Source organism: Chiloscyllium punctatum, chromosome 49 (genome assembly GCF_047496795.1).
Source record: "Chiloscyllium punctatum isolate Juve2018m chromosome 49, sChiPun1.3, whole genome shotgun sequence".
Lineage (NCBI taxonomy): Eukaryota > Metazoa > Chordata > Chondrichthyes > Orectolobiformes > Hemiscylliidae > Chiloscyllium > Chiloscyllium punctatum.
Window position 1 is genome coordinate 11,058,757 of NC_092787.1, and position 21,347 is coordinate 11,080,103.

Below are 21,347 nucleotides of genomic sequence, written 5' to 3' on the forward strand. Positions count from 1 at the left end.
GTGGGAGGTGGATGCAGCACCAGAGATGAAGTAAATGTGTTGTATCACAGAGAAGATGCTGGCACTTACACTGGCAGAGTGGAGATGGTGATTGACCTTTCTCCTATGATGTTGAGTGTCCCTCCAGACAGCTGAGACTGCACAGACCCAGATGGCAGACTCAGAGCAGGCTGGTGTGGTCTCGTGTCATGGCCTCCTCTGGTGGATCTGGGCGGAAAGAGGATGTCCAACTTCTGTAATATCCCCAATCTCCACACAGGACCACCAGGTTCCTGTCTGCAACACAAAGCACCAACTTGCCCCATCTGCCACGTCGGGGGCAAATGTGCAGAACGTTGCAGGGTAGGCCTGGACTGACAGCTTTTGTCCAATTGCACAATAACCTTTTAAATACGGTTCCAACCGCAGGGATACCAGTCAATTGCAGAACATCCCAGCAGTGCTGTGTTTTTCTGGTATGGTGAGTGCTAGAATGGGACTAGAATTAGGCAAAATGGGTGCTGTAGGGATGGGGTAAATAGTTACTGAGGTGGATTAGAGTGGTGCTGGAAAAGCACTGCAGGTCAGGCAGCATCCGAGGAGCAGGAAACGTCAATTTTCCTGCTCCTCGGATGCTGCCTGACCTGCTGTATTTTTCCAGCACCACTCTAATCTTGATTCTGATTTCCAGCATCTGTAGTCCTCATTTTTGCCCAGTTACTGAGATGGGTTTGATAAGATACAGTGCGAGGTCTTGCGAGATCTCATGAAGAGAAATCTTCCATGAAACTCAATGAAACTAACAATTAGTTAAAAGAAAGCTTAAGATTCAGCCCTCTGTTTCCAGGAATGAACAACTAGGGAGAACAGTTTTAAATTAGGAATCACCCTTTTAGGTTGGAGCTGAGATTAATTTATTTCTCTCTGAGGCTTGTGTGACTTTGGAACTCTGCCTCAGAACACAGTGAAAGTGCAGTCATTGAATACTCTTAAGGCAGTGACAAATAGATTTTTATTAAGCAAAGATAAGCAAGGTAATGTGGAATTCTGAGGACAATCAGATCAGCCATAATCTTATTGAATGGTGGAGCAGGTTGGAGTGGTTTGGTAGCTTCCTCCGATTCGTAATTTCTATGTTCTGGAGATTCTGGAGACTGAGCCTGTAGTCTCTGGGATTCAGAGAATGAAAAGTTATCGCATTGAAACTTACAAAATTCTTAAACAGCATGACAGCCTAGATGCAGAAAGGATGTTTCTATTGGCTGGGGCCTAGATCAGGAGACATTGTCTAAGAATGAGGGCAAGTCATTTAGTATGAGGTGAGTGGGATTGGTGACTCTTTGGGATTCTCTATTACAGAAGGATGAACAGTAGGACCCTCAGGAGCACTGAGAATCAGCAGGACCTTTGTGTACATGCACACTAGTGCCTTAAGGCATCAGGATAGGTGGATAAAGTGGTTAAGAAGGCATATGGGATACTTGCCTTTATTAGCCAAGGTATAGACTGTAAGAATAGGAACTGTTTAAAATGTTTTAGCCGATTGCTAAAATATATTGTGCAGTTCTGGAATCCACACTATAGGAGGGATGTGATAGCATCACTAGAGAGGACACAAAGGAGATTTACCAGGATGTAGGCTGGCCTGGAGAGTTTCAGTTATGAACAGAGATTGGACAGACTGTGCTTGTTTCTCTTAGATGAGAGGAGGTTGAGATGGGGCATGACTTTTTTTCTAATTCACTTGTGGGATGTGGGCACCGCTGGTTGGCCAGTATTTATTGCCCATCCCTAGTTGCCCTTGAGAAGGTAGTAGTGAGATGTACAAAATTATGAGGGGCATAGGCAGGGCAGACAGGAAAACACTTTTCCCCTTGATAGAGGGATCACTGGCCAGGGGCAGCGTTTTAAGGTAAGGGGCAGAAGATTTAGAGGAGAGGTAAGGAAAAGCTTTTTCACTTAAAGGGTTGTGGGAATCTGGACTCACTGCTGTAAGGGTGGGAAAAGCAGAAACCCTCATGACAAAGAAGAAGTATTTAGATATACACTTGCAATGCTACAACATACAAGGCTATGGGTCAAGTGTTGGAAGATGGGATCAGCATAGTTAGGTGGTTGTTTTTGACCAGTGTTGATATGATGAACCAAAAGGCTTTTCTCTACGCTGTATATGTCTATGACTCCAGGGCTGTGGTAACTCAATCATTGATTCAGTACAAAACAGAGATTGATAGATTCCTGGACATTAATCACATCAAAGGATATGGGAATAGAATAGGAAAATAAATTTGAGATGGATGATCACTAGGATCTATAATAACAGCAGGTTCAAGGGGCTGAAAGGCTTATTTTTGCTCCTGTGTTTCCCCAATTTCAGAAAGAGTGGCCAATTAAAGCAGCATGCAAGTTATAATGTAACTCAAGTAAGCAAACTATTTTACATTAAATGTATTCTTAGAATTTAGTTATAAAATATTGTTAGTTATTGAAGATAGAACAAAATTAATTCTAATCAGCCATTCAGTACTACAGAACATAAGCTGAACAAATACATATTTTGTCGAAGTTTTTTTTATTTTGCACTCATCAGGACATCCACAAGAATACCAATGTCAAGGGAAAAACCAACATTTATACTGCATTAGAAACAAGTGCTGATTGATTGGCAAGTGGACTTTGATTGGTGGAGGGATAGCACTGGAGAAAGTATCTATAAATGCTGACTGACAGTTAACTGCCAGACTTTGTTAAATTTTAAATCAGGCGGTTGAGTCTGATTGGTTAGGCCATTACCCTGCAAAATAAATTAGCAAATGGCTGTTACCAATTGTTTTGAGTTGTAGTGGGTGCAGTATTTGAATGTGTTTTTTCTATCTGCAAATAACAGGGCCCTATTTATAATATGTGTAGATTCCAGTATGTGCAAGTATACCTCATTGTGAGTCTGACTGACAATGCAACATTGGTTGTTTCTCACACATTTCAGATTATCCAGCAAAGGTAATGTAATTTTCATTTTCTGTCGTCTATTGCTGGGAACAGCTTACTCAGGCTGAGTCATGGATACCTTGGATTATTTCAGAATTCAGCGGCAGGGGTACATGTAGTCAAACAGTCTGGCTCTATTAAAATGAAAGGAATGAAAGTTTTATTATTCATAGTTGAGAAGATACTACAGTTACTACAATCCCAAACTAATATAACCTGCAAATTTAATGGTGGCAAGTCTGATTTCCCCACAGGGCAAAAAGCTAAGATTCATATTGTGGAATGCAATCAATGGCCAAAATTTGGGAGTGGGGGGGGGGGGGGGGCGGCGGTGAATGTTGAGAAGAAATTCACTTCCATGTTACCCACTTAGAAGCTAAGTCACCCTCGGCTACTCCAGTGCACCTTCCAGTGACAAGTTACAGATGAATGCCAGCAGTTTCCTGGGAGCTGGAGGCCCTGTTTATAATTGGAAAGATGGGAATGGGGAAAACCTATGCAATGGGAGAAGGGAGATAATAGAACAATGTAAGAACAAATGATGGTCAGAGTTTTCTGATAATTCATACTTTCTGGCTTCAAACATCCCAAGGCTGGCATAACACAAAAGAAATCAGAACAAAGCTGCCTAAATTCGGCTTTATTGTTCACCTGATCTTCAGCTTTAGTCTCTTGTGCATTCTTTCTCTCAGATTTGTTATACTATTAGAATATTGAAGGGACTACAATTTTTAAAATGTTACATTTCACGTTGCTTAAAGCATGGCAGATCTGATAACAATGCAGATAACAGCAATTCAGATCATTGGCATTTGCAACAGATGCTTCAGAATTTGTACTATATTCTGTAAACACAAATACGCTGGCTTCCAATAAGTGAGCTGCTTCCAATTATTTGTCCGATAAGATGAGCCCTTGGGTGCAGCACAAATCCATTATGCCTCACTGCAAGCTGCAGAAAATAAATTCAGGGGACCCGAATGGTTAAACAAGCCATAGGTTTTTAATAACATTGATCAGATGAAATGAAAAAAGCCACAACACTAGGAGACAACAGCAGCTCACAGATGCTGACATTCTATCACGGCAGACACATATTGACTTGAGGTCTGAACAAGTCACTCGCTCATCAGTGGCTGGCCTGATTGAGTTGCCTGCAGCCAGTAAATGAGTCGTCTGCTGCGGGTGGAAATGAACTGCAATCTTTTCAGACCTTGTTGTTGGCCAAAAACAGAGATTTAAAACCCTGGAGGACTACAAATGAATTTACTCAGCAAGCCACAGTAACTAGCTAACCTATCATACATCAGAGTCTGTTGGTACAGTATGTTTAAATTGCTGTTCCTTTCTCTTGCTCAGATTTTTTGTCATTGAATAATCATTGCTGTATTAGGCATGTTTCGATGCACGGAATTATTGTGGCGTTGGTTGTAGAGGGGGGAGGTGGGTTGGTGGATGTTAGAGAAATCTAATCACTTGACCTTTTGCCCTCAAAATGAGGGGAAAATGTGTTCAAGTATCGTTTTAGTTAGATGTGAAGCTATTTGGTGGCGTGCAAGCAATGCTCAAGTTTGACCGGGGCTCAGCGAAGAAAATAAAAATGTGATTTAATTTTGTTGTGTTTGCCAGAAATCAATAACACTTTGCATTTACGTGCCTTTGTGCGAAAAAGAAACACAAAACAGATGCAAGATTGCTCTGACTGAATAGAAATGATCAATAAGTTCAACTCCTTTCCCCCACCAACACCTCCACTCAGGTCTCTGCAGCTGTATCAAGGGACCAGAGTCAAGGCTCCAGAATAACCACAAGTGGTTGGTGGTAAAACCTGTTCTACTCTTCTTTTACTCATTGTACCTTAAACAGAAGATGCGCCCATAGTTAGCTACGGGCAAGTGGAGTTGAGGCAACACTCAGATCAGCTTAATCTCACTGAATGATGGGGCAGGCTCGAGGTACCAAATTCTCCTATCAGTTTTATCACATGGATGTGACTTTCTTTCCTATTTAAAAATGGAAACTTGACTAAAAATTCAGCACAATCAAACTTTGTTGGGAAGGCAGAAATTTCACAAGTAGTAACCAGGTCTGAGTAGATTGTGGGCAATGCTCAGTTTCAGCCAGGTCCTGGTGGGTGAGTGAATGAGCTAGTGAGGGAGGGAGAGAGTGAGTAAGTGAAAGAATGCATGAACACACGGGAAAGCCAAGCATCTTATTTTCAACTGAGTGCCTTCAAACTGAAAATTTGAATACGTGCAACGTTTACACATCTACAGTATTTTGCTTTTGCAACTATCAATGGAACTGGCTTTTAAAAACCATTAGCTTTTTGGAGATTTTTTTCAAAGCTTGCTTTGCGGGTTATAAAGTATATTTAAATGGTATATATTTTGCGCTGACAGAAAGATAGCAGCGAGGATGAGCACTCAGATTTGGATTTCCCCCAATATTCCAATTATCTAAATCTAAAACCAGAGAGAAAAAATATTACTGGTGAGCTTTCAACTCATTTACAGGTAATTATTTCATACAATAGGCACTCTCATCATAGACTGTGAAGCTGATGGATTATGGCATGATGCAGAACAAAGGGTTTAAGATTTATTTGTGACGTTAGATCTGAAAGTTAAAAGCGATTCTAAATTTAGCATTTTACAGCCTCATATATGACTTAATGTGGCTGGCACTGTGATCAGATATAATGTTTCTTTATGAATATACATGCCTGTATGGGTGACTTCAGCGATCTTAGTGAACAAATGTTCAATGACTTATCTCAGATCCATCTGTGTTAATCTCTTCATGTCTTTGCTTCAGCTGTAAATACACTAATATATTACTATTCACGAAATATATTGGTCCAGAATTTACTGGGATAGGGCATTGTCATCCTGCTCCAAATACTTTTATGCAACAAATTATCAGAAGCATGAGCTAAGGAAGGTATGGGACAAGGGGGCAACCTGATGAACGAGTCGACCAACAGCTTATTTCTTTAATCATCTGAATCTAATAGAGAAAGAAACAGAGGAAGAATGGAGAAGGACTCATGGTGAATTTCGGTTGTATTAAATACAGAAGGTGAAAGAATCAAGGTTGAATTGAGAAAGTTAAATAAAAAGAATCAGAAAGGCAATTTAAAATATAATGAACTTCCACTCATAATTTATAGCTTGTGCACATGAGACTTGACAGACTCAACTATTCCTTTTCTGGGACTCCAACGTTTCGTGAATTGTTCAGAGCATTAATCACCCCCATTGACTGATCCTTACGCTGTGAAATAGCAGACATAACTTTTTGCCCCTAATTCAGTTTGTGTTCACAGAAGAATTAAGCAATGTTTTGACAGTCTTTCATTGTCAATGCCATTGCCCAGTGGCGCAGTGACCATGACTATACAGAAACATAGCCTTGCAGCTAAACACCTGAATGCTGGCTCGCCGAAATCAACGGACATTATAATACACTTGTCAGTGTGTGCTTTTATGAAACTTGCAGCATTGCATTTCTAAGGCATCCATGAAAGAGGTACCTCTCAAATCAATTAAAAAACCATTGATTGAGAGGTGCGGTCAGAAAGAGGTCCCAGAGCCTCACTCGCCACCCACTGCCTGGGTGAAGTGATGAGCCATGCAGTGAGGTATATAGCCAGCAGCGAGGTGTGGGTGATAGTGGTTTGAGGTGAGTGCCCAATGAGCCCTGGGGGTTCTGTTGCAAATTGAACAATCAACTTCCGCAAATCTCAGTCATGGCACTGTGATGTCATTGCTGCCATGCATGCATGTGCAGCCAGCCTGTGGCTGCCATTGTCAGCCATGATAACATTGACAGCTCATACTCTGCCTCTTGACACTCATGGGGTGTGTGACAATGAGCATCAGATTCTGCTAACCTGAGAGGCGGAGTTTTGCAAATTGCCAAGGAAGTTCTATGATTTGTAACTTGCACTGTACAGGTGGAAAGAGGCCATTTGGCCCATCAAGTTTGCATTGGCCCTCTGAAGAGCATCCTACCCAGACCGAGCATCAGCCATTCGCCCTAACCCCATATTTGACATGGGTAATAGGCTGGTACAATTGCAACATTTAAGAGGCATTTGGATGGGTATATGAATAGGAAGGGTTTGGAGGGATATGGTCCAGGTGCTGGCAGATGGGACTAGATTGGATTGGGATATCTGGTCGGCATGGACAGGTTGGACCGAAGGGTCTGTTTCCATGCTGTACATCTCTATAACTCTATGTCTCTAGTCTGCACATCCCTGGACACTACGTGACAATTTAGCACGGCCAATCTGCCTAACGAGCACACCTTTGGACTGTGGGAGGAACCTGGAGCACCCAGAGCAAACCCACTCAGACACGAGTATGTGCAAACTCCACAGAGACAGTCACCCAAGGGTGGAATCAATCCCAGGTCCCTGGCACTGTGAGGCAGCAGTGCTAACCACTGAGTCACCTTGCCATCTTAGTTTGTCAAAACTGCTGTTCATTTTGCACGTTAATAATAACAAATTTCACCGACTTATCCTTATTTTTGAAGCAAATGCTCAGCCATAATATCAGTGGTTAGCACTGCTACCTCGCAGAGACCTGGGTTCGATTCCAGCCTCGGGTGACTGTCTGCATGGATTTTGCACACTCCCCTCGTGTCTGCGTGGGTTTCCTCCGGGTGCTCTGGTTTCCTCCCACAGTCCAAAGATACGCAGGTCAGGTGAATTGGCCATGCTAAATTGCCCATAGTGATAGGTGCATTAGTAGGAGAATGGGTCTGGGTGGGTTACTCTTCGGAGGGTCAGTGTGGATTTGTTGGGCCGAAGAGCCTGTTTCCACACTGTAGGGAATCTAATCTAACCTAATCTAATCTAATCTAATCCCACTAGCAAAGTTTGATTTGTTTTGTCATGTGAGAGAGATGGACAAAGTGGGACTGGAATTATAATTTACCCAGGTCTTAACTACATCACGTGTCTTAACTGCACTGCACTTGCGAATCATCAGCCAGAGTTTTGGGTGGATGGTTAGTCCTTCAGAGTTAAACCAGTGATGCTAGTTTAGATTATTTGAAACAGAAAACTGAAGCTTGTCTTTCGATGCAAGCTTCACATTAAAATAATAAGGGAAATGCCAGCATCAGAGAAAGGTCAAAACCTAAAGGATTAAACATAGTAATGATCTGCTGAAAGCAGTCAGACACCAGTGAAGTGGAAGAGGACATTGTTCACAACAACTGGAGGAAATTTTGAGAAGCAGACAATAACTGCTTCATTCTATCTGATCTATCACTGTGCATTTCTGACATGCCACAATGAAACATGCAGGCGATAGCAGCAACAGAATGTTCAACTGCATTACAGGCCATGACTATACAAAGTCAGTTTCAATTTTCCCACATTGATGGTTTCTTGGGGTTATGTGCACATGCAGACCAAAGATGTGTGGCCGTGTTGCATTATAAATTACAACCGTTGGAAAACAAGCTTTTATTTGTAATGTCATTCTGCATTTTCAAATGAAATCCTCGCCCTTAATCATGAGTTCCTGTTGTCTTGTTCCAGGAGCATCCATTGGTTGTCTCATTGTACCAGACCATACCATTAGATACTAAATTCCCTTATCTGCCCAGCACTGGAGGATGAATATTGTAAGTTCAAAAGTACCATTGTATGGCTTTCTGCTGACAGAAATCATCAAAGGAAATAAGGGAATGCAAGACAGGAGAAAGGTCAGGATTTGACAGTTATTCAACAAGTAGGCTGAATAGTGCAAATACTGCACAAGATTCGATGACAACTAGCCTGCCTGTTGGATAAATGTCATATGCAATGAAAGCTCGATGTGGGTCCTTTCAGGGCAGAGAAATAACTAGCAAGCTGTGCTGTAAAAAAGTACAGATTTTCTGAAGTATAATTTAACCATTATTGTGCTGCTTCCTCTAAAGAATCAGAGTCTTATAAAGTCAGCTATGCTTCTTTCAATCCATTTCACCTCAAAACCTTTGTGAGAATCAAAAATGAGACTAAGCTGTTAGTGGTAGCTTACTAATGCAATGATAATACATACCCTAAGTTCCTAGATTGAAAATATTTGGAATAATGACCATAATTCCACCTAAATATGAATTTTCTACTTCGATTATAGTTTTTTAAAATTCATTTGTAGGATGTGAGTGTCGCTGGCTGGCTCGCATTTATTACCTGTCGAGAAAAAAAAGCAGAAGTTGCTGGAAAAGCTCAGCAAGTCTGGCAGCATCTGTGAAGAGAAATTAGAGTTAATGTTTCGGGTCCGGTGACCCTTCCATTTATTGCCCGTCCGAAGTTGCCCTTGAGAAGGTGATGGTGAGCTGCCTTCTTGAACCGCTGCAGTCCATGTGCTGTGGGTTGAACCCAATGTCATTAGGGAGGGAATATATTTCCCATATCTTTGTTTGTAATTTATTTTATATTCATTTAGGCATTCTATCTGCTGAGTGTGAAGGATCCCATTATTTTTCTACTGCCATTGACTTAATGTTAGCTGAGTTGTACTAAATCTCTGTGCCTGATTGGTTGAAAAATTAATTCACCAGTCAATTTCTCATGGCCAATGTCCCTTATTTAAGTTAAACTTAATCATGTCAGATATGCAACAGATTTTTGAGGGAACCAATGAGGAATTAGAATCCCTCAGTAAAATGTCATTATTAGAGTCTTTGGAGCATGCCTTTTGTAAAATAGGATAACCTTTTGGTACTCTGAGGGTTAAGTAACAAAGTGATGAATTTGCTGCTCATTGCCAGCAATAATAAATTCTAAATAATCCAATGAAAATGACATCTGATGAATTGGACATTTAAAAAAATAGGGATGTTTGTTGTATACCAACTCCAATAAAACTGTGTTTTGGGAATCAGAAAAAAAAATCCTTGCAATAAGGGTTGTCCATGCAGTGCCTGCTTTTTTCTCAGCCTATCTAATAGTGAGAAAACCACAAATAAAATGTGTTATATCAGAGACAGCGTTATTAACAGGTAGGGAAGGATTGCTATGCAGAAACAAGAAATGAAGGATGAACTGCAGTCAATAAAATTCACTGGAATATCTACAGTGAAGCAGAAGGGAAAATGACAGCCTGCATCCTGCAATATTCATGGAATGAGCAAAACTCCAGATGTTCAGTTTTATGGCCGAGTTTTGTTAAATGTTTAAAAGGTTAATTTTAATGCAAACTAACCTTGGGTAGATTGTTCCATTGAATGTGTGACAGCATTTTCAAGAATATTAAGCTAGCAAGCTTTAAGGAGTTGGGTTTATTTGCCTTACCACTGCCAATGGGATCTTTCTACAATATGATTATGCTATCAGTGCAGAACTGTACTACTTTTAAAGTGTTTTGTGCATTTCTTTTTTCCAACCTGTCAAAATGACTTTTATTTGGTCTTTCTCACTTTTGGAGTTTCATGTTAACTGCGGGAGTGTTCCTCCATTATTTTTAACTGCTTCAGTAGATGGGAAGATTCTGTACTGCGATTGGATCACTGTTGCTGTGTTTTCAAAAGCCCATGAATAGCAGAATGTCAGTTCATATCCACAATCTTGTCTCAATATGCATCCATCAAGTGCTGCCTATGAAGGCATAAAGAAAATAATTGGTGATGGGAGTTGTCCCAATTCTTCTCCAGAATATTCTGCCACTTGGAAACAGTGGGACAATGAATGTGGTTGGGGAACAGGTTCCATAGATTTGGGAAATGATGCGTGACGCAGCCTGAAGAAATATGGTTTATTCGGAAACTTGAAATAACACCATCTGTTGGCAGTGTTGCTGTGATCATTGTACAATCCAGTGATCACAGATGTATGATTTGCACTTGACTCTGATGATCTCCGTGATGTGGGCCTTTGAAGTTCCTTGGCGGTTTTTTAAATAGAGGGCAGCAATATGTTGCATCTTGATTCTGCAGCCATAGTGGGTAGCACAGAGAACAGCAAATGTCTCAAAGGAAGTGTTGGCCTGGTTGTAATGTGTATACTCCATTTACTGTGGCCAACCTGAAATATTCATGAATATATAGAAGCCCAAGCCTGTTGTATATGTAGAAAACTGAATTAGTGTGGTCATAAAGGCAGCAGTAGCACTTTGCAGAATATGTTTCTTCCCTTTATGATTTGCCTTTTGGTCTTTCTGAGTGACATAATAAGTTAACCACAGATGGAGTGGAGCCAATGGACACTGGCTATTGCTATTGATTCAGGTCTACCTGAAGATAAACCCATTTTAAGTAAAATTCTCTTCAGGGTCATCTGACCAGGAATCTATATACACTTTGCTGACTCGGTCCTAATTTAGGTTTTTTGAGTTGACGGGTCAGAAATAGGGAGCTCTGTATGACCATTTAGCAAAGTGTGTGGATTTGACAATCCAAAAATCCACGGGCAGTTAAATAGACCCCACTAACTTTTGGCAGCGTTCCTTGCCTTTTATGTGGCTTCAGACACAGACGGGTCCAGTTTGGGGAAAACAAAAGAACTGCAGATGCTGAAAGTCAGAAACAAAACCAGAAGTTGCTGGAAAATCTCAGGAGGGTCTGATAGCATCTGTGGAGAGAAATCCGAATTAACGTTTAGGGTCCAGTGATCCATCTTCAGAACTGGAGTACATTTTGGGGACATTTTGACTCGGGTCTGACCTTTTACGCATTCAGCTTTTAAAAATGATATGCATTTGTTTTTATTAAAGCGTGTCAAGTTAAGTTAGTGTATGCGAGTTTATCTTTCATCATTGTTTTACTTCTGCTGTATTGATGATGCTCATGGAGGTTATCAAAGTCAATGATGTATCAGGGGTCACAGCTTATTTTGGGGGATCTAACTGGTGTGGGTACAGTGCAACGAGCTCGCTTCATCCCCATCCCAAAATGTTTTATTTGTCGATGTGCTTTTTTTTCCATTTAAACTGGTGAACCGGCCTCATTTTAATCAAATCTGGTCTGGTTCTCTTCAGACTCATAATTAGGACTCCAGTCCCTCTTTGTGAGGACTCTTTATGTTCTGCCTCTCCGTTGTTGCTCACTTCAAGCCGAGGTCCGTTTAAGGAACTCGTCAATAAATTCGGGGCAATTTGCGAACATGTTAATTATCACATCTTGCCTCCTCTTGAAACCCCTGTAAAATGTGTATGAGGATCTATAGGATCGTTATGGCATCAACGGTACACTGAGGTAGCGAGTGACAAATACTAATTAAAGCTGTAAAATAACCGGGTTGTTTCTTGTAAATTAGCCCTGTACTTATTACTCTGGGTTGCCTGACAGCCTCTTCTTCAGCGAACTTAGGCAGGACTCTGAAGCCATTTCTGAAAAATAACTTGTTATTTTTGCAGTTTCCCACCCCAACATTAAAATTCGCTTTAATCTCCCTCAGCGGTTTTGCTTTCTTGTCATGTTGTAATCAAGCCGCGTGTTTTTTAAAAAATAATTAACTATTATCTGACCCCCCTCCCTCCCCATACCAGATAGAATTCTCTACTGGATTTTAAAAATGTGGTGGAGATTGAATATGGGGGTTTCAAGCGCATGGCTTCAGCCTTCCACTGTGATAGTCTCATTGCGGTCATTCACAGGTTATTGTGAAAACGTGCGAATCCTTGGGAAAGGGGCGACTGGAGAGCGGTCAGCTCGCAGCGGGGAAACAGGGTCGCTTCAAGAATTCCCCGCACCTCACATTCCCAACACACACACACACACACACACACACACAGAGTCACTGACAAGACGACAAGAGGCTAGCTGACTTTTTCTTTGAGACCTGGAGTCACCTCTGCCGAGGAGCCCTCCTCACAGAAGAGAGAAAGCACACAGTGTGACCCGCAGTGCACTCCTGCTGGGGTCAGGCTGATGATATTGGCAGGTACTGTACATACTTGTGATGTTTGTCGTCTGCACTAGATTCGGACAGGTCGCGGCTTGGATTAAGGGAAGGGAACGTGTGTTTTTTTTTGTTTGTTGTATGTTTTGCTACTGAATTGTTTGGTGGTGTGGTGGGGGGGGGGGGGGGGGGGGGCGGAGGCGGTGGACGGAGATGGTTAGGGTGGTGTCCACCTCAGACTGCATTACACCGCCCCCGGCTGGCTGGACACAGAGCGGCATTAGCAGGTTTACCGGGGAGGGGGGACTTACCTTGGTAGTGCCTCATCTGCTCACTCGGCTGCACTCCAGGAGTCAACAAAGAGAAGGAACCCGCAATAAGAATACGTGTTGACGTTTCCCTTTATTTTGAAAAATTGCATCTTTCACTGTTGCGATCACCTCCTTTGATTGAATTAGAAAGGGATCCTGCGAAATAATCCTGCCTCTGACACTAAATGAACACAGATGATAAAACAAAATCAACTTTGGAGCGCATCTGTCATCAACATTTGGCACTGCATCCGCCGCTGGGTCTGTGGTATTTTGTGTAGGTAGACTTTAGCAGGTTTTTTTATATTAAAAAAATGTATATAACTTTTAATTCATCTTGGCATCTTCATCTGTTGGTGTCACGATTACACTGCCCAGCAGCAATGGCTTTCTCAGGTATCCTGTCTCTGTCATTAAACAACTCATATTTCTTGGAAGATGTGGAGTTTACTCTACCTCAGAGTATCCAAGGGTTAAATAGAATGGAAATATGTCAACTGGTATACTGAGGAATAAAATAACACACAAACACATATACATAGACATTTGTATCTGTAGAAATATATATTGGTATAAGCACATTAATAACTGCACTCCACAAACTTTGAACAAATGCCCACATTCCAGTAATGTCATCTGCAATGACGCAAAGCAAGACATGCTAGTGTGGAATGAAACTTGATGGAAAAGACAAAATTTGTCTTGGAAGCGCCGAGTTAGCCGACTTACCCAGAATAGATTTACCTGGTCCAGAACGTGGCAACAAAAAAAAATGAAACCCACCAAGCTCCTGTTCTCTGAAAGCTGGTGGGGTTACAGCCGAGTTTGCGCACCGGCCCACTGTACACTGTGCATCTTGGTAATTTTAAACGTGGTATCAGAGGGGTTGCTATGGAATTCCTTAGCCTGAATAAATATTTTATGCAAATTAAAATTTAATTCTTTGCTTAGTTTAAGCAATTTTCCCGTAAGTGGTGTGTATGAGAGAGATTACAACATTTGCCTGTTTGTTTATAATTTAATTTTTTATGTTGTGGCTGGCAGTAGAAAGACTGAACACCTGTGAGTATTTATAATGTCCCGTCTCCCTCACAGCTGCTCCTTTTCAAAACACCTCACTGGCGTAATAATTTCATAAAATTTCATGATTTACCATCTGCTAGACTGTGCTATAAGCACATGCAATAAGCGGCTGTGTGGCGCCAGTCCCAGAAAGGTACAATAACTGTATATTTTAACTTAATGGGTTTTTGGGGCCATGCAAATTTCTCAGCACAGCTTTTCGATGCTGTTTAAGACAAGTAGACTTGGATTTCATATCAAGCATTTCCTGTATCCCCCACCCCCCAATTTCACCTCAGCTTTCAAAAGGTTGACAGTGTCAGAATCTAGATACCAACATTGAGTATGAAAGACAAGGTAGGAGGCACAAAAGGATTATTTTCCTTTTAGCATTTGATGTCTGTGCATTTGGGTAATTAAAATGATTACTACAACAATTAAAGCAAGTAATTAGAAACTAATTACACCAGAATTTTTTGTGATTACAGGAGCAGATGAAAATAGTGTTCAAAATTAAATTCATTGCATATTCATGGGAATGAAATTAAATACTGCTGTGTGAATGAGATAATAGGAGCGGGGAAGGGGAAAAAATGGCAATTGGGGGATTCAGAGTACAGGCTGTTCCTAATGCACAAAACAGACATTTGGTTAAATCAGTGATAATCTTTTAATGGCTTTAAGAGGAGTAATATTTGGAAAGAAGTCAAAAACTACCAGGGTATGTGGTTTTTACACTCTGTGTGATAATGCATACCAGCTGTAGTACAATAGAAAACAGTTAATCATTATCCACTCAAATGGATGCACAGAAGAGAGATATTTTATGCCTTTTTTGTTGCTCTTCATGCAAGAGGATAAATTAAATTAAGGAATATTCTAAAGCCCTCTTTTTACTATTGAGTTCTTTCAAGCCTCTCTTATGCCATAATCATTTAATGAGATTCGGTAGATTAAATAGATTTTCTGTTAAGCCGAGCACCAGAGAGATAGCATGTCTGGAATGAATGGTTATTAACATTTAAATATTTCACAGAACAAAAGTCAGAATATGAATTTTTCATTGTTGCAGAGCTGGGATGGATTTTGCTCGACCTAATGAAACTAAAAGTAATTAGAATGAGACAAGAGGAGCACTTTCACAAGAGTGCAATTAAATTGAGCGCAGAGTAGTTATTTATATAGGTTGGTCAATCTACAGCTCTGGTGCTATTTTCTCAGTCTGCTCAAGCTGTAGATTATTACAAGAGATTAATAATGTAAATTTCACTGACTCCGCTGCTCCTGAAGGTTCGGCCTTCAGAAATTGATGTGACCGTAATCCATCAACTTGTTCCATACAGCCCTGTCCCTTTCCATTTCTCATCAACTTCCTCTTTTTTAAAAAAAAACACTCCTTCCCCCCCTCCCCCTTTCTTAAAGCGGTCTGTGTCAAACGCTGATCCCATTTGGCGCAAACGTCCAATGCGAGCTGACTGGCGTGAAGAGCTGCTCGGCTTTGTATTTCCAGTCACTTGTCAATTTCAGTGCTGGCGCTGATCAGTGATGGCTGCAAATCAATTCACAGCGATTCGACATTGAAAAGAAAGAGTTTCACCTGCACAGCGGCCGCAGCCGAATGAAATCAGACTAAATAAACAAGTCTGCTGGAACTAAAGGAGGTTGTGTGCGAAACAATTAGCACAAACATCTGCCTGAGTGCCCATGGTGTTTTTAATATAATTAAAAAGAGTTCTCCTTGATCCCACTGGATACACTGTAATCCATTGATAATCTGGTGCACACTGGCAGTGACGGTAAGGGTGAGAAGATTTAGAACAGTCTTGCTTCACTTACATGCCTCAAGCAGGAAATATTTGCTGTAGCCATGTTGTTCAAAATATGGTGCACGAAGATCGGGTACAAATTGAAATACACGGCTATATCGTGGGGTTGTTGCTGTAGAATGGAATCGTTTCCTGTGGTTAAATGTTCACTGTGCAGAATAGTCCTGAGCCAGATGTGATGCAGGCCAGATGTTGCACTAGAATGCAACATTGGCCCAAAAATCACTAAACTCCCTTCCCCCCGCTCCTCATCTTCAAGTCAGATTCTTAAGGTTTCTGATAGGATTATACGGACAGTGGGTAACTCTGACATTTTTTTATCACCATCCTCACCTCCTACCAGGATTTTAGCTCCTGTTTCACAGAATGTGGTTACCACTTCTTGAAAAGGCGCATATTGTTAAGACAATGTGGTTCCACACTGCCATGTTTCAGGCCAATGATTAGTCAATAAATATGTCTGACTTAAGTTAACCTCCTGTTCTGATAATAATCACTCATATTAGCATAATCCTCATCTTTATTTTTCTGCTCATCAAATGAATCACACTAAATGTTGTTGATAATAGGTCTTGCAAAGGCAAGTCCATTCTCAAAAAAAAAGTGTCAGAATGCATTAACTATGGTTGTTCAGAGTTAATGTTTGTATCAAGTTCAAAGGTGGGATTGGACTGATGGGGATCTGTAACTGGCTGTAAATAATTTGAAGCTGGTTATATGTAAGGCATTAGTTTCATTAGAAATTTCATTGGAAGTTTGATTTTACTGACCTTGTTTTAATAAATAATTGATAATGCAGGTTATGAAGGCAATGTGAAATATGCCAGTATAGACATCACTGCTTTTCTTATTTTTTATTATTTTAATAAGTTCACATTGAAAGTCAGCACTTTCAGCAGAGAAATCAAGACTCACGCTTCAATGCAGTACTGAGAGTGTGCTGCAGTGCAGGAGGTACCATCTTTCAGATGAGATGTTAGATCAAGCCGCAGCTGCTTGTTCCAGTGGACATAAAAAAATTCCCACTGTGGTATTTCAAAGCCGGACAGTGGTATTATCTCCACTGTATGACCAAGGTTTGTCTGCCAATCAACATTATAAAAACAGATTATTTTGTCATTTGCACATTACTGTTTGGGGGAATTTGCTGTGTGAAATAAGCTGCTGCATATTGTACGCTATGATGGTGAATACATTTCATAAGTATTTCAGTAACTGTAAAATACTTTGAAATATTGGGTGGTCATGAAAAACGCAATATAAATCCAAGTTTTTTTTAAAATTGAGTCATTAGGGAAGAGTGTAATTGCTTGGTGAATGTTAACATTTGTTTTCCACAAAAGGAATTTGCATGGCTATTTCTGTGGCAACTTCAAAAGGTGAGATTAAATAAACTACGAAGCAAAGTGGCAAGGTGTGTTGTGTTCATGCTAGTTTGTCTAAATTGGTATGTCAGCACATGCAGGTATTCTTCTTACACCTGGAAAAATATCAAGAAATTTTGGTGGAAGCCTTAAATTGATTGGCACATTTCAATCTTCATTGTTTCCTGACTAAACAATTAAATTCTCCGTGCCATAGCCCACGATTCATTTCAGAGCAATTAGACTTTGTCCCTTAAATGAATATATCTCAACCTTCATGCAATGCATGATACTAAATGTGTCATTCAACTTGCTGTGAACATTGATACCGGAAGTCTCAATATTACAAAAATACAAAACGTGCCATTTAAACAGTATTACACACTTCTCCTTATCTTCCATTTGGAATATCTGATGACGTCTAATTGGTTAGAACAGTAGCAAAAGTGTACTAATGTTGAAAGTGCCATGTCAACTAAGCATACATTCTTGCAAAACATTTTGAATTTATCACTATGGTGTTGTTGTAAAACAGTAGAAAACATGATTGCATTATGGAGTCACTCAAGGAATTAAAATAAGTTTGTTTTCAGAGATTTTTGGGATGATGACAGCTGCAGACTATTGTACTATCACAGGTAAGGTCATCACATTAGCTGACTCAACTTGCTGTGGAATTCACAACACTGCAGATATTTACCATGAGCTGATCTTGCTTCACATTTCCCACTAAAAAGAGATGCAAATATTCAGAAATTATAAAGAACTATCACAGTTTTGGTCAACTTTTAACATGTATGCAGAAAGTCATAGAGATGTACATCATGGAAACAGACCCTTCGGTCCAACCTGTCCATGCCGACCAGATATCCCAACCCAATCTAGTCCCACCTTCCAGCACCCGGCCCATATCCCTCCAAACCCTCCCTATTCATATTCCCATCCAAATGCCTCTTGAATGTTGCAATTGGACCAGCCTCCACCACATCCTCTGGCAGCTCATTCCATACACGTACCACCCTCTCTGTGAAAAAGTTGCCCCATAGGTCTCTTTTATATCTTTCCCCTCTCACCCTAAACCTATGCCCTCTAGTTCTGGACTCCCCAACCCCAGGGAAAAGACTTTGTCTATTTATCCTATCCATGCCCCTCATAATTTTGTAAACCTCTATAAGGTCACCCCTTAGCCTCCAACGCTCCAGGGAAAACAGCCCCAGCCTGTGCAGCCTCTCCCTATAGCTCAAATCTTCCAACCCTGGCAACATCTTTTCTGAACCCTTTCAAATTTCACAACATCTTTTCGATAGGTCATTCAATAATTAATTAATTTGTATTTTGGAATGAACACTTTACAGGTGATCATAGCTACAGTTTAGTGCTTGTCTAAATATAATTTCAAGCATCAAGGAAAAATCCAGTATTCATAAACATTTTCTTTTAAGCACACAAAACTCAAATAAGGACATCACAAAATTAGAATTGGTAAACCACAGAAGGAGGTCATTCATATCTGTAGCTTGTCTTTTATTAATGTGTCAGAAATAAAATACCAATTTATTGCTGCAATGCCAAGAAGTAGAGTATTACAATCTTCCAACTACTTTATGTCTGACTCTTTTCTCAAAGGTTGAACCCACAGAGTTTGATGAACAGACCTTTGATTTTCCAGGATTTGAGGTACAGCCAAATGGAGACATGTTGAGCAACAGTTGTGGAAATCCTGCTCCCGTGGTCAGTGCTAAGAAGTTTGCTAGATGTTACCATTCTGGTGTAGTTACTTAGGTGAACAGCAGCAAGGTAAAAGGTGAGATCTATGACAGTACCATAGGGCACACACCATCTTCAGAGAAGACTTTTGTGCTTTGATGCATTCTTTCACTTCAGCTTTGCCATGAGGAAAGCATCACAGTGGTCCGGGGTGACATGACTTGGGTAATCACAATTTTGAATATATTGGCAATCTTAACCCTTTATAATACCTTATTACAGTAACTGGCAAATTGCCTCCTTGCACCAAACACACTGTAGTGGCTTTTATTTTCATCAATGTCAATAATGACAGTAATTGCTAATTATCTCTCACATCTTCCAGTAGAATGCATACATTTCCTCACTAATCATGAAACATAATTTTCAACAAGGGAGATAGTCTTAGTGTCCCAGCCAATATATATCTCCCAGCCAACACCCAAAGTCAGGCCATCCAGGCATTATTCCATTGCTGTTTGAGTGACCTTGCTGGGTGTGGATTGAATGCTGTGTTTTCTGTATTGCAAAGTGACCAAACTTCAAAAGCACTTAAAAAGAATTAAGTGTTTTTGGGAATCTCAAGGATGAATAAATCTCTATAAAGGTGCAAGTCTTTTTAACACTATACCTATTTGGTTCCCAATGTCAGTGTTGTTTAGGGAACCCTTTGTCCTTTGCATCCTAATTTCATTGAGCAGTGAAATAGTTGATCACTGGAAGTATATAATAACTGAATCTTTTAAAGTTCCAATTGAAGAAATGTTTCACAACTAAAACATCCTGAACGCCAAAGCATACAATTAAAAATACTGTGTATACTGTGTGTTTACAGGGAATGATGCCCAGAGCTTGTCCATCATACTTGAATATATTAGATTTGATATGTCTCTGCAGATTCATTCGGATTGGCATAAATAAGTGCTGTCTATTCAGTTAGCCACGCTGATTTGCTCACATACTTGATTGTCAACTGACAGGTTGGAAAAACAATGACCACAGATAAATAAAAGCATCCATGACAAAATTAACCCAAAACATTGCTCAACTATTTTAAGCTGTCAATCAATAACCAGTAATTATTAAAAATATTAACTTAACAAAACAAATTTTGCTAAGTCCTTCTAAATGTTAATGTTGGTTCTCAAAGCACTCAGTTTGAAGAGGAACATTTATTTTGAGTAAATGCATCATAACTTGCATTCTGAAGCAAATGCTAACGATAGTTTTAAAGTCAACAATTATACATTACAAATGCATCCAAATAATTCCCATTATATAGGTCACTTTGAATGCTATTGACCGCTTGAGTTCTGCTACATTGTGTAACTCGCATAATGCACCTGTGGCTTATTTGAATGCAGAAGCTAAATAAAGTAGCAGGGTGCTTGTGAATGGTGGTAGTGTCACTACATTTGAGCTAGGAAGCCTGGGTACAAGTCCTGTCTGCTCCAAAGATGTGTAATAACCTCTCTATAAAGACTGATGAGAAACTATTTTCAGTCAAGTAACAGGGAGTAATATTTAATTAGTGTCACTCTGTGTATGCTCCTCTGAAGTTCCAAAGCTTTCCTGCTGCTTATACCTTGTGTTACTGATCCTTCTGTCAATCATGGAACAGGTCCTGAAGCTTTATGGGCATACACTGATTGGATAAACATTTGTTTTCTCCTGAAATGACCGACTGACATTTTCCTCACAATAACTGCCATCATAGATCTTCAGGTCCATGTTATTTGATCAGGTAAATTCATACTTTTCTCAGGATGCCAAAATTTCAATTTTAATTCTTTTATTACTTTCCTCAATGGGAGCCATTTTCTGCAAATGTCCCTCCAGTCCTTGTGCTGTTCATTGGTTTTCCTATTTAATTCCATTTTCCTATTGAAAATTGAACTACGTAAAACGTAATAACAAAATTCAGGCTTTGTCTGAAACATACCACAGGACACTTCTTTCTCTGTCTAGTGGCAGACAAAGCAGATGCTTGTGTCTGCTTCCATAACTATTTTCTTCTGGAGTTCTGAAAAAGATTCAAACAGGACTTAACATTAATTCAAATTTTCTCTCTGCACAGAACTTGCTGAGGAGACTGCAGCATTTTCCACTTTTATTTCAGATCTCCAGCACCAGTCCAATCTTGACTCTAATCTCCAGCATCTGCAATACCCACCTCTGCCTACCTGCATAGGCAAGGCACTTGTGTGGGAAGGTTATACAAATT

The 21,347-nt window shown here is 40.2% G+C and overlaps 1 long non-coding RNA gene across 5 annotated transcripts in view; it reads left to right on the forward strand.

Annotated features, from left to right (window-relative positions):
* Positions 1 to 4,095: 4,095 nt before the first annotated feature.
* The window catches only part of LOC140469673 (uncharacterized), a 92,893-nt gene continuing 75,641 nt past the window's right edge, over positions 4,096 to 21,347 (forward strand). For 2 of the 5 annotated variants that reach the window (XR_011956197.1, XR_011956196.1), the window contains exons 1-2: positions 12,606 to 12,856; positions 19,004 to 19,181. This is a non-coding gene — a long non-coding RNA (uncharacterized lncRNA). Of the gene's footprint in view, positions 4,287 to 12,605; positions 12,857 to 19,003; positions 19,182 to 21,347 lie in introns of those variants that run through there. The other 3 variants (XR_011956198.1, XR_011956200.1, XR_011956199.1) reach the window with 3 other exon arrangements.